Consider the following 19,300-nt stretch of genomic DNA (forward strand, 5'->3'; position numbering starts at 1 on the left):
ACAGCCAACATGGCCGACACAAGTTCGATTCCTCTGCCCCTCTCGGAGAGCCCGGCAAGCTACCGAGAGTATCTCGCCCGCATGGCAGAGCCTGGCAAGCTCCCCGGGACGTATGCGATATGCCAAACACAGTAACAACAAAGTCTCCAGTAGAGACGTTACTGGGCCCGCTCGAGCTCAAGCAAAATCAGACAAAGGCAAGAAATACGATTAACGACAATGAGGGAGCTGTGGACTAAGTTCTCATATTCCAAGCGATATCACTACTATAAGGAAGTCAGCAAAGAAGAGTACAGAGAATGTAACGTAAGTGCTGCAAATGACTTGATTTGCAAAACACATCGTATTCTCCAGTGAAAATTGAGAGACTGGTAACGTCACTTTCTCTTGGATGTGAACTATTTCCTTAACTTTCCGTCATGTTTGGCCCTTGACTTGTTGGTTTATGACAATGCCAGTAGCATGCTAGGTAACATTGTAGGTGCTCTCAGTTAAAAACTTTTGTGGCTGTCATCCTCCAGAGGCCATTAGACAGTCAGGCTTGGGCCTGCAGAAAACTTGTTGGGCCTCACGGGATGGGGGGGGGGGGGAAACCGGGCCTGTCCTCCCCACCCTAACGAGACCCCAAGTCATCGCCCACGAACGGCCTCTCTGGCTCCTCATCAAGCTGCTCAACGGTCCTGATCCCAGAGACTCAGGAGCAGATCTCTAAACCCAGTGGCTTTTGGCAGAAATCACTCCAGATTTAAGTGTTAAAATTTCGGAATTTCAAAACCACATGGGCCTACTGCAGCCACATGACATCATATGTTATTCATAACCAGCAATAGAACAAATTATCTATTGTTGCCTTTTCAGCAGATCTGAGTGTTGGGGTAAAATTTCAAATAATGGTGGGTCTGGTATCGAAATAGTGAATGTGATCATAGAGAGTAATGTGGAAATCATCTGCCCCACAGGCAGGGGGAGGGTGTGGTATGGGGGTATACTGGGGTTGTTGGGGGTGGAGAATGGGCACTGGTGAAGGTACGGGTGTTTCATTGTATGACTGAGACTTAGACCCAAAAGCTTTGTAACTGCTCTCACGGTGATTCAATAAATAAAATTATACAAAATGGAAAAAAAAGTAAGGTGGAGTTCATGCACAATTCAATCAGCTAATCAGTGGCTGAATAAATAGCAGTACTCCTACAAAAAAAAAAAACTTTTCTGGAGTAATTCTTTTTTGGGACAATGCCCATTCCCCTTATGTCTACGAGTTTACCTTTCTTGTGGATCTGCATGTATGTGGCCAAAGGAACAACCTCAAGTTTTTGGGGTTTTTTTTAACCTCATGTTTTCTTAAAGGTCTAGAGAACATAGAGCGGGTGCCCCTCCTCTTCCTCTTTGTGTTAATCTTTTTTGTGATTTACTGGAAGATGTTCTGGCCAAAAGGGACTTGTCTGTTACTTTGATGGGAAGAACCTATTTGTGGATGATTGTAGGTGAGAGAGACAGACAGAAAGAGACAGAGACAGAGAGAGACAGAGAGAAACAGAGATAGAGAACAACCAATAAAAAGCAAATATGCTTAATGCACTTTGTCCATCTTTTGAAGAAACTTGTGAGAAGATGATTTTGGATTTTGTTTTTGTTTTAGATTCTTTTTGTTTTATTTAGGGGCTACACTCTGTAGTGCTCAGGGCTTTTACCTGGCTCTGTCAGTTCTGAGTTCAGGGCTTACTCCTAGCACTGTGTTCAGGGATTGCTCCTGGTGGGGCTCAGGAAGCCATATGGGATGCTGGGGGTCAAGTCCAGCTTGGCTGTGTGCAAGGCAAATGCCCTGCCCACTGTACAAAACTGCAGCCCTCATACAAGGCTATTAAAGTTGTCCAGAGCTTTGGCTAGACTGGGTCTCAGTGTCTGGTACATTCTGTAACCAGAGGAGTGATGGGTCTTCTAAGGAAATCACAGTACTGTGTATTCAGAAATTGAATGTTTGGAGAGGGACTACTTCAAGTGAGGCGAGGGGTCTTGAAGCATAAGCTTTATTAACATCATGAAAAATCAGCTTCTGGATTGGAAGAGTACTAAAGAGATCCTGTAGCGCCCCCCTTCCCCATATCTGCCTCAACAACGCTATTATGAAACGAATGCCATTTTCATTATTTGCATTCCAACTTTGGAAAAGGAAGTGTTTGGTGAGATCGCCAGTGTTTGGATGCTGGGTAACATAGGACACCAACTTCCATGCTCCAGACCTCTGAAGGAGGCTCCTCTGGTCAGGATAGGCAGGGAATGAGGTCAGCATGCCAGGATTTTTGTAGAAAAACCTGGAAAGGCACAGAGAGGAAAACCAACTGAAAACCAATTGTTCTACAGCAGAGGGGCAATCATTCACATTCTGCTGAAGATTTTTTCAGTGTTTCCATCCTGAGATTTGTAGCTTCTTTTTTCATAACTATATTCAAGAGTACTTAGAGTCCACTCAAGTATAAATTTGTATAAATTTATAAGTAGATATTTCAAGAAAATATTCTTATGAAAAGAAATATATGGGGCTGGAAAGATAGTAGAGTGGGCAGAGCACTTTCCTTCCATGTGACTTACCCTGGACTCCCTAAATCCCATATGGTTACCCAAGCACTGCTAGGAGTAATCCCCGAGTGCAGAGTCAGGAGTAACACCTGAGCATCACCATGTGTGGACCTCAAACAAAAACAGAAACAAATTTTAAAAAATGAAGGAAGAGTGAAAGAAAGAAAAGAAAGAAGAAATTAAGAAAGAAAAGAAGGGAAGGAGGAAAGAAAAGGGAAGGAGGAAAGAAGGAAGGAAGGAAGGAAGGAAGGAAGGAAGGAAGGAAGGAAGGGAGGGAGGGAGGGAGGGAAGGAGGAAGGGAGGGAAGGAAGGAAGGAAGGAAGGGAGGGAGGGAGGGAGGGAGGGAGGGAAGGAGGAAGGGAGGGAAGGAAGGAAGGAAGGAACACTCGGACCCTCCTATGAAATGCGCTCCCTGAAAGGGCAGTATGGAGATTCCATAGAATGCTGTTGCTGCCACCTACAGGCCATATGCTAAAATGACAGAATGCTGCTTAAGATGATAGTGTTAAGGTGAGCTATTTAAGAGACTAATTCGTTTTTCCGTTCCTTGTGCTAAGTGATACAAGCCAGAGAGAAAAGGATATGAAAGAATCCATATTAGGGCATCAAATTTTTGCGTGCTTCAGCTAACTTGCAACATTGCTTTCTGTAAAACTGCTTGGCTGCTTTGCACCTGGGGGAGAGGGGACTTGGAAAGTGAACAGGGCATAACATCTTTCTAAACCAAGTGTGATAGGATTCAGGTGTATTTACTGTTCCTGAAATGTATTCTCTCACTAAAGCACCCTGCAGACTTGGGTAACTCAAATGAGGATGGTCAAGGGAGATTACCTAAGGCTTAATGATTCCAGCTATAACCTTGCTTGTGCTGACACTGGATGTGATGTACGTAAATGCTTATCTTTCAATCTATAGGCTAAGGAGTGAGGACACGAGTGCTGATCTTTCATGGTTCACAGCTGTATTATTTATGTTTCCATTTCTTTGAGATGTTCAAGTTATTCATTTAAATTGTAATTATTGCTGAGCATAACATTTCATCTCATTTTATAGTTTAGTTTCACCTGTATTGTTAAACCTAAATAGTTTCAATACCTTAATAGCATTTAACTGTATGGCACTGTTGTCCAAAGTCACTGCACCTTCACCACTGTCAAAGTGTCCAGGACCCTCCACCACAGTTCTTATATTACTTCTAGAATGATATTTCAAGTGACAAAATGGTATGTAGTACAGATTTAGTCTCTAACTTATCCCTAGCCTGATGATCCCAATTCTTATCCAAAAACTCCATTCGTTGAGTATACCCCTCGAGTCTGTGTCCCCGCACAAGATTTGATGTTTTCACCTGTTTGTAGGGTGATATTTGAATTGATTTTACTTTCCAATTTAGTGCTAGTCTTCAATTTGTTCATCTTTTGTTTCAGTTTCTTAAGTGAAGAGACTTCATGTTAGAATCTATTAGATTGACTTTTTAAAAACAAAATTCACATTTTATTTACGTTGAAATAAACTATACAAAATTGATTTCCTTCACCAAAATTAACTGCAATATTTTCATTTAATTCCCAGAAGCCCACAAAACAATAATTCTTGTGTCTTCTCCTAGTTTTACTTATAAATCAAGAGGAGGCAGTAGATAATAGTCATGGAGAACAGACTTGAAAGCAAAACAAATCAGTTGTCAGTATCCATGGCCTCTGATCCTATCTTGACCATGAAACACAAGTTCAAGATACACTTGCTAAAAGCTTCTGTAGGCTCAACAAAGGAATGCAAACAGCAACAACCAGTTATGGAACAACAATGGCAGACTCGTCTGTTTCTTTAAGTTCACTTGCTAAAGACAAAATCTTCACTTAAAATCTACACTTTGGCAAGCTCAAGTTTCTCTGGTAATACTCTTAATTGTCCAGTACAGGTTTTGAGCAGTAACACTTAGAACTCTTATCAGTCAAAGGTCAGTTGTGAGCTTTAACGTAACATTTTAAAAATGAATTCCTCCCACACAACCTCCAATTTATTTCTTCAAGGAACTGGTAACTCCATACCCACATATCGCATCCACAGTGATAATGTTATGTCTAAAATAACTAAAAACAACTCTAGAGCCACTAGCAGACTTCACACTGAAATGTGATGTGACACTTTCAATGCTATATTTTAGAACAGTTCGGTCTCCAAAGCAGGAATTCAAACTGGAGCCACTTAAATAGGAGTACAAATGAACATACTCAATGGGAGACCTACTGGTCAAGACAGTCAGTGACTGGGTGGCCTACATACAACATAGCTTTTCTGTAAGATGCTTTCAAATGGAAGATAAACCCTATTTTAAAATCTCTTCGGTGTTTCCAATGGTTTCTGAATTATCTGCAGGAAGCTCTGACTTAGTTGTGTAGAGTTTGATATATGTGTTCACCATTAAATCCAAATCATGTTTTATATCAAAATTTATATTAAGCAAAGCCCAGTTATTCGACCCCTGGTCTCTCAAAGTGTTGCTCAGGTAAGCTTTGAGACACTTCCGTCCATTTTCATAGCGTTCATTTTCTACTTTTGCAAAATGTATCTATTACTTAGAGTTCTACAGGTCGTAGAGGTCTCAAAGTGTTTGGCACATAATCGATAATGTTTATTTAGTTGATCTGGTGTTTTACCATCTAAGTCTGCTGTTCTACAATTCTCCACCCATTTCTGGCACCTGGCCTGGTCCCGCGGGAACCTGAAGAAGGCCAGGTCGGACTGCGTGCTCAAGCGCATGCAGTTGGGGGGCACTCAGAAGTTCTTTATTATCGTGTGCCCGCCCGCCCACCCGCCCACCCGCCAGCCCAGCCGTCCCCTCCCCGCCTCCTCAGGGCAGCTCGCCCGCCCGTTATGGCCAGGAAGGGGAGCCTGGCCAGTTGGCTGGCTCCGCAGGGCCGCGCACCGGGGGAGGGACGGGGGGCTGGATTGACTGTTGATGCTTTAGCAATGCTTCACTTAACCAGCTGTTTAAGCACTTTCCAACTGATGGTGACTTATGTTGTCTTTCTTTGTCAGTTCTTGTTCAATGATGTAGTGACTTTTTTGGTACATAAATCTTTGAACATGTATCAGAAAATAATATAGACTACAGGGGCCGGAGCAATAGCAATAGCACAACAGGTAGGGAGTTGGCCTTGCAGGCGGCCAACCTGGGTTTGATCCCCAGCATCACATTTGGTCTCCCCTGCACCGCCAGGAGTAATTCCTGAGTGCAGAACCAGGAGTCACCCCTGAGCATCGCTGGGTGTGACCCAAAAAGCAAAAAATAAATAAATAAAACTAAAAAAATCCCAAAACAAAAAATGTACACTACAATCCATGAGGGAAAATTGAATTGCTGAGACCTTTGAATTTTTATCCAGTTCTAACCCTTTCTTTTCCAAGAAACATAACATGTCTAGTTAAATGAAACATGAATTTGGATCATTACAGAAATATTATAAGCATTTAAAGTACTCTCACCACGAAACCAAATAGCGTGTTATCAGAATTCCTTCTCTGTCTGCAACTTACTATTTATCCTACCAATAATGATTTCTAATCACCACCAATCATGGCCAGAATGCTTGGTTTTCCACATCTGAGCAGCATTTTCCTCCTAAGTCAATGGATTTGGTAAGCTGTTTTTGCTTTGTTTTCTTTTGTTTGGCGACCACACCAGGAAGTGTTCAGGGGTACTCCTCGCTCTGTGCTCAGGGATCACTCCTTGCGGTGCTTGGGGAACGCTATGGGATGCTGAGGGTGAACCTAGGTTGGCTGCTGCAGGGCAGCTGCTGTGACTTTGGGGCGTGGCACTGCCACGTGTAATTCTTGAGCGCAGAGCCAGGAGTAACCCTTGAGCATAACCAGGTGTGACTCCCAAAACCCAAACAAAACCAAACCAATTTTTGACTTCAAGCAAGAAAAATGGAGGCTGGGAGTTCGTTCCGGGTCACGAGATGGCGCTGTGGGGCGTTTTCATCCCTCCCAGGCCCTTTTCTCTAAGAATTTTCCACCCTTGGGCTTGCTTCAGTGTTAGGCCTGGGGTAATTAGGATCAAGCAGGCAGCTTCGGGCGGTGCAGCAGTAGGTTAGCGGTTAGGACACTTTCCTTGCATTCACAGAACCGTTGTCTGTCACTTGGCTTCCCATATGGCCCTTGAGTCGTGCCCGGCGGCATTCCTGAGAGTGCCCTGAGCATCTTTTGGTGTGTCCCCAACCATAAACAATCAAACAGGAAAATTAAAACAAAGCAGTCCTTGATGGCGAATTCCCTCCCTTGAGGGATTCTGAGTTGTATCTTCGTCCATCGCCCACGTCCTTGTAGAAGAGGGTTGGGGAACCCTCAGATTGTGGGGTGATGGAGTGTGTGTTGCTCATAGCAGGAAACATCCAGAGGGCTCGTTCACAGACATCACAAAGTGGGTTCAGAACTGTTCTTGCTCAGAGCGAAGAAAAAAAAATATATATATATATATAAAACTTTGCCTTGCTCGTTCCAGACAAGGATCAACCCCCTGCACCCCTCTTTGTCTAGAGAACAAGCTGGGGAACCCACCTGAACCTCCCCAGGAGATTCAGCTATGTACCCCACAAAAGTCTGAAGGTGGGAATCGAACCCTGTTCACCCGCATGAAACACAAGTATCCGCATGGCTATCCAACTGCTGCCTGTCAAAGCTGCGTTTGACCCTTAATTACCCCATACTTAACACTGAAGCAAACCCAAGGGTGGAAAATTCTTAGAGACACGGTCCTGAGGAGGGACGGAAACGCCCTCGCCTAGCGCCATCACGTGGCGGCTAGGCGGAACTACCGGGGCGGCTATTCCCAAGTTTAAGATTTCCAGCTCCTGCGTTGGAGCTCTAGTACCCGGGTAAGGCGTTTGCCCGGTACCTGGGTCCACCGGCTTCGATTCCCAGCATCCCATATGGTCCCCGGAGCACTGCCAGGACTTAACTCCTGAGTGCAAAGCCGTGAGGAACCCCTGTGCATTGCGGGTGTGACCCAAAAAGGGAAAAACAGAAAAAATTTTCTTTGCTTCAGTGTTAATACGGGGTCATGAAGGATCAAAGGTCAAGGATCTAACAGTGAGCCACGAAGGCGCTGGTCTTGTATGGGGCGATCAACCCATAGGTTCCCCCAGCACAGTCAGGAGTGATTCCTGAGTGCAGGGGCAGGAATAACCCTCGAATACCGCCCGTGTGGTCCGCAAAACACAAGCAAACAGAATGCGACTTTCGCGGCGCATTCCTTCACGCCGAACTTGGGGGTGCCGAGCTGAGTCTTGCTTCCAGCTCCTTCCTCTACGGAAAACCGCGAGGTGTGGGGATGACCGCGACAGGAACTGTTTGCGAACGGGCTTAGAGGGAGAGATTCTACTTCGGGCAAAGCACTGGCCAGGCTGCTGGGTTCATCCTGACACAGGGATCGCCCCATGCGAGTCAAACGCCCTCAATGTTCGGCTACCGCTGCACGGCCTGAGGCCGCCTTCTTGATTCTTTGTGACCCGCAGGTTAATATGGAAGCAAACCCAAGGGCTGGAAATCTTCAGGCAGGAAAGCCTGGCCACGGCTCTTCCGCCGATGCACCACGAGAGGGCGCTGTGGGGCGTTTCCTCCCCTCCCCAGGGACATTCCTCTAAGAAATGTCCAACCCTAGTCCCGACTTTCCTCCAGAACTAGACCTCCCAGGATCCTCAGAATTTCTGATTAATAAAACAAAAAAGAATTTCTGCACAGTGGAGTTGCACCCTTGTCCCTCTCCTTAGTCCCCCGCACTGACTGGCCAAGCTAGTCTCTGGCTTTATTTACTGTGGGCTGTGGGTGGCCCCAACAGCTTCTTGGTGGGCTCAGGGGTATGATATGGTGCTGAGACAGAACCCAGGGTGAGCACAGTAGACGATTGTGCCATACCATAGTATGATCTCTCCAAATCAACCATTTTTACAGGTCTCCAGTCTATCACCCCCACACCCCTACGCTCCACTTTTCCAAGGGTGCCATCTTTCCCTATCGCAGAGAATTTGGGGCTTCCTATATACATGAGAAGTCCCAAGTCTGTGAAGGATGGTGACAGAGGTTAGATTCAACTTCAGGATCTCCAAAAGTTTGGGGTGAGATTGCCTACCATCAGAGAAATGGGAGTAGGTTAAAAAGAATTTTGATTAAAACAGTGATAATGAGCCAAAGACCAGGCAACCTCCTTCCCTGGAAATTCTAAATACACCACTCACTCTTCCAAGAATTATTTTATTTGGGGGTTTGATGTGGGTTCGCGGGGTTCTGGGGACCCTTATAAGTGCTTGCTATTAAAGTTAGCCATGAACTTCTGCTTATTTTAATTAAGTTTATTTTTTATGTGTTTTGCTTTACTCATTGAGGTGAACAAAAAATGGTCTATACCCACTTTGCTCTGCCTTTGATCCAGCCCTTTGGAAAGGTTTCCAATTATAGTCAACCCCACACACCACCACCCCATGTTCTGAGGGTGTCCCAACCCTCCTCTACAAGGAATAAGGGTCAGGGATACAGCAAGATACAGCTCAGAGTCCCCCAAGTTGGGGTGAGGGAATCCACCATCACGAACTGAGGCTGTGTCCATGTTATTTGACTTGTTCATAGTTTGGGGGTCACAAACCCAGAAACGCTCAGGGCTTCTCCTGGTTCTGCACTCAGGAATCGCTCCATCATGACGGTGGGACTGTATGGGGAGCCAAAGAAAGAACCAGGGCCTTGTGTCTGCAAGGCAGAGCCCTAACCGCTCTGCTCCTGCTGCAGCCGCCCAAGCTGCCTGCTTGATGACCCCATATTGAAGCAAAGGGCTGGAAATCAAACATGGAAGAAGTCGGGCCGCGGTAGTTCAGCCTAACTGCCACGAGATGGCGGTGTGCCGCGTTTTTGCCCCTCCACAGACCCCTTTCTCTTAAGAATTTTCCTCCCTTGGGTTTCCTTCAGTGTTAAGTATGGGGTCATTAAGCACACAGCTTCCACAGGTGCAGCGATAGGAGAGTGTCGCGGGTGCTTGTCTTTCCCGCGGGTGACCAAGGTCCGATTCCCGCCTTCAGACTTTTGTGGGGTACATATCTGAATCTCCTCGGGGTGCCCGGGTGGGTTGCCCCAGCTTGGTCTCTGGACAAGAAGGGTTGCAGGGGTTGGAACCTGGTCTGGAAGAAGCAAAGCAAGGCTCTTTTCTTTTTTTGTTCTCTTCGCTCTGAGCAATAAAATTCTGAACCCACCTTCGATGTCTGCGGCTGTGCCCTTTGAATGTTTCCTACAAGGGACAACCCACACTCCACCCACATTGTGAGGGTGCCCCAACCCTCTTCTATAAAGATGTGGGGGATGGAGGAAGATCCAGCTCAGAATGAGGGAGTTCGCCATCAAGCATCTGAGACTGCTTTGTTTTCATTTTCTTGTTTGTTTGTTTATGGTTGGGGCCACACATGGATATGTTCAGGGGGTTCTCCTGACTCTGCACTCAAGAATCACTTCGGAATGGCTGTAGAACTGTATGGGGAATGTACGAAAGGATCTGGGTCCCATGCATGCAAACAAAGAGCCCTTAACCGCTCTGCTCCCGCTGCAACGGCCAAACTGCTTACTTGTTTCCTAATGACCCTATACCTAACACTGAAATCTGTAACTGGCTGTGATCCACTGGGCTGGAGCTATAGCACAGCAGGTAGGGCGTTTGCCTTGCGCGTGGCTGACCCGGGTTTGATTCCTCTGTCCCTCTTGGAGAGCCCCGCAAGCTACTGAGAGTATCCCGCCTTCACGGCCGAGCCTGGCAAGCTACCTGTAGCATATTTGATATACCAAAAAACAGAAACAACAAGTCTCACAATGGAGACGTTACCGGTGCCTGTTGGAGAAAATCTGTGAAGGGAGGACAGTGCTACAATGCTACCTAGCTTTGAAGCAAAGAAAAGGGCACGACGTCTCTTTTTTTACAGAAACTAAAACAAGGTATCATTTATTGTAGGATATACTGAAATATCATTTAAAGGTAAAGGCCCTCCCGTTGTTCGTCGATTTGCTCGAGCGGGCCCAGTAACGTCTCCATTGGAGACTTTGTTGTTACTGTGTTTGGCATATCGAATACGTCACAGGGAGCTTGCCAGGCTCTGCCGTGTGGGTGAGATACTCTCGGTAGCTTGCCGGGCTCTCCAAGAGGGGCGGAGGAATCGAACGTGGGTTGGCCATGTTTGCTGCGTGCAAGGCAAACGCCCTACCACTGTGCTATAATGTGAAATATCATTATAAAATATAATTAAGGCTCACATACACTTTTCTATTGATTTCTGTATATAACACAATGATTCAGTATTTGTGTACATTTTAAAATAATTTAGAGAGTAAGTCTAGTTAATGTATGTCACTACATATAGTTAAATTCTTTTCTTGTGCTGAGAACATTTTTCTTTTTAATTTTTATTAGTGAAACACCATGAGGTACAGTTGTAGACTTACAAATTTTTGTGCTTGTGTTTTGATTATACCCTGATCAAGTACCCATCCCTCCACCAGTGCCCATTTTCCACCATTACGGATCCCTGCATCCCTCCCCACCATCCCCCCCACACACACACCTCTTTGGCAGGGCATTCCCTTTTGTTCTCTCTCTCCTTTCGGGTGCTGTGGTTTTTAAAAGAGGCATTGAGTGGAAATCATGTTTGGTCTATAGTCTACTTTCTGCATGCTTCTCCCATCCTGGGTGGATCCTCCCAACACCCTTTATTTGGTGCTCCCTTCTCTATCTGAGCTGAGGGTTAGGAAATCTGAAGCCTGGGACAAGTCCGGCTGCAGTAGTTCCACCTAATCCCCACGTGATGGCGATGTGGGCGTTTCCATCTCTCCCTGGGCCCATTTCTCTAAGAATTTTAAATAGCAGAGGGTGAGCATTTAATAACATTTAATAATGGTCTTTTCTCTGGTTTTTTTCCCCATTGTTTTTAAGTCCCTAGCACCTTTATATTTTTTCACCTTTAAAGCTTGTTATAGTGGGAATTTGTTTCAGAATGAAACTTCTAAAACATCAGTCATTAAAAATTTTAAATTTTACGAAAAGATTTACAAAACGGGTATAATTTGGGGGAATTTCCTTTGCTTTCTGAATTCTGTACAACACGAGTTACACACTCAATATTGCGTGAAAAACCAGAAATCCTTCTCCTCTGTCACTCCTGCTCTAATGGGCACCCTAGTTTTCAAGCACAGACAGAGCATTACAGGCACAAATCACCCTTACTCCCCCAGACAGCAGTGGGAGAAATGTGTGGTGTAGGAATGATTCCCTTCCATTCTAACTGGGCTTCCAGCCTCTGAAGTATTGTCGCAAAGAAGGCAAACAAAGCAGTCCTGCACTAGACATTCCAGGGACCAGCCTGAAACCGATTTTGGAAAAAGGAGAAAGTGGTGCCCCTACTTCTGTCAGACCCAAAGCAGGCAGTCGGAGGCCTTTGTGGTGATTTCTGAGTTAGTTTTGAAGAAGGCTTTCTCCTGGAGTCTTCTTTTCACTTTCACTTAGGGAACACTTTAGTATGTCAGAAGAATTGTTTGTGCTTGAAACCAGGGTAATTTCCCATTTCTTTGTGGACTTTGTATGTATGAGTCACGTCTTGCAGTGGGGTTCGGAGATGCACTTGGAAGAATATGAGTTCTGAAAACTTGAGATTTTAAGCTGAGTCTTTTATCTATAGTCTCTTGCTTATGTTTTTTGTTTGTTACTTTTGTATTCCTGGAAATCAAACTCAGGCTCTCACACGTGCAAGGCAAATGCTCTGTTGCTGACCTACATCCTGACCGGTTTTAGACTTAAGTGTGACCTTCATATTATTACAAGAACGGGGGGATTTGATGGAGGGGAGATTGGGCCATACCTGCTGTGCTTCGGGCTTACTCTTGACTCTGAGCTCAGGGTGCACTCCTGGCAGTGCTTGGGGGATCATACGGGGTGCTGGGATTGGGACCTGAGTCAGCATGCAGGCCTGCTCTCCCATAGGTCCTGAAAACTCAAGAACATAAATCACAGTTTTCCCTCAAGTACCAAGATGGGAGGTTGTCAATTTCCCAACACTGTTTCTTTTTATATAGGGGTTGCTATCATTTGGATGCTTTCTACTCCATTTCTGAATGTCCTCCCTTCTGCTGACATAATCATATGCATCTCTGGAATTCAAGCGCTCCCTTTGGAAGGGACAGATTTAAATTTTTGTGACTTCTCTTTCATTACTTTTCATCTATTGGAAGTAACTTTTCTTGGATGATCTGATACTCACCCAGCACCAGATATTCTCATCCAGAATCCTGTAAGAACATTCTAATTTTTGCTTGAAATTTACACAAAGGGCATAGAAGGGAGAAGGGATGAAAGGGAAGTCTGAGCTGTGCGGGAAGAAAGCTGTGGGAAAAGAAAGAAGTCATAATTCCTGTTTCTTCTTTAAAACCAGAATTTCAGTCATCTGTTTTGGGGCACTCAGGTTTTTTCCAGATTCTGGCTATTGTAAAGAGTGCTGCAATGAACAAACAGGTGCAGATGTCACTTCGACTATACTTTTTTGCCTCTCTGAGATATAGTCCCAGGAGTGGTATTGCTGGGTCAAATGGGAGCTCAGTTTCTAATTTTTTGAGAATCGTCCATACTGTTTTCCAAAAGGGCTGAACCAGTCAGCTGAACCAGCAGTGAAGGAGGGTCCCTTTCTCGCCACATCCGCGCCAGCACTGATTGCTTTTGTTCTTTTGGATGTGGGCCAGTCTCTGTGGTGTGCAATGATATCTCATTGTGGTTTTGATCTGCATCTCTCTGATGATTAATGATGTAGAGCATTTTCTCATGTACCTTTTTTGCCATTCGATGTCTTCTTTGAGAAAGTGTCTGTTTATTTCATCTCCCCATTTTTTGATGGTGTTGGATGTTTTCTACTTGTGGACTTCAACTAGTACTTTATATATCCTTGATATCAACCCCTTGTTGGATGTGTATTGGGCAAATATCCTTTCCCTTTCTGTAGACTGTCTTTGTACTTTGGTCACTGTTTCTTTTGAAGTGCAGAAGCTTCTTAGTTTAAAATAGTCCCATTTGTCTATCTCTGTTTTCACTTGCTTGGCCAGTGATGTGACATCTTTGAAGATACCATTAGCTTCAATGTCATGGAGGGTTTTGCAACTTTGTCTTCAATGTACCTTATGGATTCAGGTCTGATGTTGAAGTCTTCAATCCATTTTGATCTTAATTTTGTACACGGTGTTAGGCAGGATCTAAGTCCATTTTTTTTGCATGTAGCCATCCAGTTTTGCCAGCACTATTTGTTAAAGAGGCTTTCCTTATTCCACTTCACATTTCTTGCTCCTTTATCAAAGATTAGATGATTAGATTAGTGATAGGAGAATCCTCCCAGGATGGGAGAAGCATGCTGAAAGTAGACTATAGATCGAACATGATTGTCACTCAATGCGTCTTTTGAAAACCACAGCACTGAAAAGGAGAGAGAGAACAAAAGGAAATGCCCTGCCACAGAGGCAGGGTGGGGGGGAGGGGCAATGGGGGGGGGAAGGGATACTGGGATCCATGGTGGTGGAAATTGGGCACTGGTGGAGGGATGGGTACTTGATCACTGTATAATTGAAACTCAATCACAAACATTTGTAAGTCTACAACTGTACCTCATGGTGTTTTACTAATAGAAATTTTTTAAAAATCAGAATTTCAGAAAGCAACAGTTAATTTTGAATATGCTAAAACAGCTGGCATGAGAGCAGATGTCAGAGCATTAAAAAGTGCCAGGGGCAGAGAGAGATTGAGAGAGAGAGAGAGAGAGAGAGAGAGAGAGAGAGAGAGAGCTCTCCAGGGTGGATGCTCAGCTCAGCATGCAGCAACCCCAGACTTGATCTCCAGAACCTCATGTCTCCTTAGTGCCACCAGAAAGAGTCGGAGTTACAGCCCCTCTTCTTCTAAGTTCTTTTTTTCACCTTCTCCTCTTTCCTGTAAAACCCTTAGCAGCATGAGCACTGCTGCTCAGTTAACAAAATTCAGTTTACTCAGCTTTGCTACAGACTTTGATAAATCGCATAACCCCCTTCAGGTTTTTCTTGGTTTGATTTTTGCTTTGGGGCCACCCCCGGTGGTGCTCAGGGATTACTCCTGTCTCTGCACTCAGGAATCACTCCTGGCGGGGGCTCAGGGAACCATATGGGATGCTGGGGATTGAAGCCGATTGGCTGTGTGCAAGACAAGTGCCTTAGCCACTGTGTTCTTTCTCTTAGGCCCAAATTCAACTTTAACTTACCTAGAGTAAATGTTCTAATAGTGGGTCTCATTGCCCTGACCCTGAAAGAGCCTCCCATAAGGCACCGTTGGGAAGGACGAGTAAGGAGAGGCTGATACACTCTCAGGGCTGGGACGAATGGAGACGTTACTGGGGCCCGCTCGAGCAAATCAATGAACAACAGGATGACAGTGACAGAGTAGATATCTTAGAGTGTTCATGGAGAAGATGTATCTAGGATTAGAGATGTGGAGGGGGCAAGGCACTTGCCATACCTGCTTCTAATCTCACTTCGGTTTCTGGCACCACATGTGGTCCCATGAGTACCTCTAGAAGGAAGCCCTGAGCGAAGGAATAAGGAGTAGGCCCTGAGCAGCTTCGGGTATAGCCCAATTCTCCCCCATCACAAAATGTTTTTAAAGATGATGATCAAAACTCCTTGGCCAGCAGAGGGGAGAAAAAGTTATAAAAACATCCTTAGCCTAGTAAAACATTTCTCAGTCAGGGTCCGACCTCAGATGAAAATAACATAAATGGTAAGACCAAGGGGCCAACATATTGATGATGGGGGCTATACAAAATGGAAACGAGTCCATTGGAAAAACAACCCAGAATAACAATTTGATTAATTCAACAGTATTTATTACATGTTCAACGAGTGGCTCGAGAGAGGTGAAGAGGTTTGCTTCGCACACAGTTTTGTCCTTAGCACAGCATATCTTCATCACCAGGAGTGACCCCCGAGTACAGAACCAGGAGGGACCGCTACCCCCTCCTCTCCATGTTAACGGAGTGTTGGGTTGTGTAGGTTCTGAGGTTGCTGTGGTGAACAGGCAGGTGCGATTCCTGCTCTTCCAGAGCTTACCTTCTGTGAGAAAGCTTATCATTAGCATGGAATCAAAATGATGAAGGAGATGCTGATGAATTCACACAGGAAATCAAGAGGCGATGCCCAGGAGGGCCCTGTGTCAGCCTGGGATGTCAGGGAAGGCCTACAGCCTGGAGAGTGAGAATGCACCAGCCATGCTGGCAGCTGGTTCACGGGCTTTGAAGGAGATGGGATTTACTCAGTGCCAGAGGCCAGCGGCCAGTACTTTCTTGTGTTTTTCACCTCTCTTGGCGTGTGTCTTAGAACCCCGATGACTGAGAACAGACTCAGGCCTGCGGCTCTCTATTCTCAATGACCCTTTGAAGCCAACTTGCCAGCCATTTCAGTCACCTCCGGGAATTCACACTAAACACCCTGACTCAAGATCCTTTATATTAGGTGGGCACCCCAGCCTGGATATAGCACCACAGCAAACCCATTGACTGGATCCACTTTGAAATTTATGGAGTCCTTATGCTGCTGAACAGTGGCATAGGAGTGCCCTGATCCTCCTTGCCCACGCTCACTTCACTCCAGACTGTCCCTTGTCCCTTCCCCAGCCCCCACCCACTTCCTCTGATGTAGTTCTTCCCACACTAGAAAGATGCTTGATTCAGCAAGTCCACATGACCTGTGGTGCACTGCATCCAAGTGTGTGCAGATGCCACAACAAAATGCGTGTAACCCCAGTGAATACCATAACCAACTGTGGGAGCACTGCAAATCCTGGTCATTACAACAGTGAAAAGGGAAGAGAAAGGGAAAATGAATGAACATTAACAGCATCAAGTAAGGCATAAGCACATCCATCCGCATAGTCCTAGACAGGGTCAGAACCAGCAATCTCATTGTTTTCCACCTTCACAGCTGTTCTTCTCACTGGCGTGGCTGCAGAGGAAGAATCTCACATGGAGTTGTCATCTGCCATCCCTTGGGACAGCAATAGCTTCCTCTGGAATGTGTCTTGTAGGACCTGCCCGCAGCTCTATTTCAGGTGGTCTAAGTACTTATGATTTTGTTTTTTTAGTCACATCTGGCAATGTTCAGGGCTTACTCCTGGCTACGCACTCAAGATTTACTCCTGGTACTGCTCATGAGACCATATGGGTTGCCCCAGGGATTGAACCTCATATTGTTCACGGACTAATCTAGCTCTGTGGTCTGGGATTACTCCCGGCAGTGCTGAGTGAACCATGCAGTGCAAGACTAAACCCAGACACAAAGCCTGCACTCCAGCTCTTCGTTCTATAGCCGTGTTTTGGGGGATTTCTTCATTTCTATTTTCGTCGGGGAAGCAGACTGGAAATGCTCAGAGGTTACTCCTGGCTCTGTAACTCAGGAACAACTCTGAGCAGTTCCTTGGGGACCAAATGCTCTATCCACTGCACTATCACTCTAGACCCAAGGAAGGTCTTATTCTCAGAAATATGCACACAGGGTTATCGTGGCTAGTTTTTTATTCCAGCAAAGATTTGGTCCTAAGTATATAATGCGCTGTGAACATTCATTCAATTGGTGGTGGGAACCATGACTTCAAACGTTGGCTTTTGATTTGAGGTCACACCTATTAGTTCTCAGGAGCTACTTCAGGTTTGGTGTGAAAGGTTGTTGCTGGCAGTGTTCATGGGACCACAGGGTACTGAGCATCTAACCAGGGACTTCCGTTTTCAAATCCTGTTTTCAAACTCTGGCTTTTGAGAACTATTCCTAGTTTCTTATTGGAGGAGTGGCGGTATCTTTCTCTCTGTCTCTCTCTGTCTTTCTCTCTCACTGTCTCTTTCTGTTGGGGCCGGACTAGATGGTGAAGATGAGTCCGTGTAGAAGAAACAAGCTCTGTACAGACTACATGCTCAGCTTAGAAAGAAAAAGAAGCTCTAGCTGACCAGTTTGACTTCAAGATGTATATTACCTTTGCATTCAAGGAGAAGAAGAAAAAAATCAGCAGGTTTTGAAGTGTCTGAGGTCAAACCAGTCATGACGAATAATTATAAGAAAATATCCTAAAAGGTGTGCGGGATTCCAGCTATTCCTTGGAAAGTTCCATAGAGCTTTTAAAGGAGGATGTGGTCCAGCTTCCTGCTCCTCGATACCAGTCTGTGAGAAGGGATGTCATTGACTGTACTCAGGAGATGTATTTCATTCTGTGGCCTTAGAATGTTATTGAAAAAAATTGTCTGTCTACTGTTTTCTAGTTGGAAGGAATCTGATGAGCCTTTTCGTCTCATTCATGCCAAATTTGAGTTTCATCACTGTGACTATGAAAAACACTTTCTGCATGTACTGAGCCACAAGGACAAGACTGGAATTGTTGTCAACAATCCCAACCAGTCAGTGTTTCTCTTTATCGACCAACAGCATTTGCAGACTCCAAAAAATAAAGGTAATATCTTCAAGTTATGCAGCATCTGCCTCTACCTGCCAGAGGAACAGCTCACCCACTGGGAGGTTGGCACCGTAAAGAAACACCTGCATCCTTCCAAGCCAGAATAGAGTCTGGGCCAGCACAGTGGAGAAGATCAGAGTGCAGCAGGAGATCTTGTCTTGTTTTCTTACCACTTTATTCTTTCAGAGATTAAAGAAAATGGACTCATGCACAGAACACTCTGCATTTTGAAACTTGTTCATCCTGATTTCTTTTTAAATCATTTGTATCTCAGAACTGAAAAAAATTAGCTGTCTTCTTCACAGACTGTGTGAAAGAAGACTTTGCATATTTGCTGCACTGTATCAGCATCTTGTTAAAAATGTCAAATGAAAGGACTATTGTACACCGAAATGCTTCAATGTATTTGAAAGCACAAGGTGATACTCTTTTTGACGGTCTTTCCATTTGAGCTGGTTTTTGCCTCTTTGACATCTGTCATCAGCATTTAGAGGGTAAGAAGTACATGTAGGAGAATAAATAATTTTTACAAATGCAATAGCTTTGCTATAATTACCGTTGATCCAGAACACTGTCAGATTCAATCTAATGACCAGAAGTAGTTGTTCTAAAAAGAAAATTCAACCACGGAAAAGAAATCTTAAATGAAAAAAGCATCTCATTGCAGGTATTCTAGCCTCATTTTAGTGGGCCAGGTTTGTTTAAAAAAAAAAAAAAAACAGACGAGTCCATGTAGACTATCCCACTAACGGTCAGGAATACAGGGAACCATGAAAATGGGCGAGACAAGACGTGTGTGTCCAGATTGGTTTCAATGAGGCTCAACATCTCTTTCTTTAAGCTGCCTTAAGTAAAAAACCTAAATCTTAGTATAGCAGAAGAGTCAGTCTTTTCTCATAGACCAGATGACACCAGACCCACCTGACACCAGATGCTTGAGGTTGTAAATAACAGGCCAGAACATTTGGCTGTGTTTCTTTCCTGAGGGCTGAAACTAACTGGCTTGTGAACATAATCAAACAATGTATGTCATAATGCCCCCGCTTAGGGGGCGTGGCTAGGGGCCAGTTGGTGGGGGCGGGAGGGGGAAAGCGCTGTTGCTCTGGCCTTTAAAGGTCAGCGGGAAGGCGGGTGGGGCAGGCCTGGCTGGGACTGCGGGCTCACGCTCCCCACCTCCCAGGTCTCACGCTGAGGCGGGCTCCG

General features: G+C 45.1%; 1 pseudogene; it reads left to right on the plus strand.

Annotated features, from left to right (window-relative positions):
* Positions 1–219: 219 nt before the first annotated feature.
* LOC130028904 (uncharacterized protein C6orf62 homolog) lies at positions 220–18,204 on the plus strand (annotated as a pseudogene).
* Positions 18,205–19,300: the final 1,096 nt, after the last annotated feature.

Source organism: Sorex fumeus, unplaced genomic scaffold (genome assembly GCF_029834395.1).
Source record: "Sorex fumeus unplaced genomic scaffold, SorFum_2.1 ptg000041l, whole genome shotgun sequence".
Lineage (NCBI taxonomy): Eukaryota > Metazoa > Chordata > Mammalia > Eulipotyphla > Soricidae > Sorex > Sorex fumeus.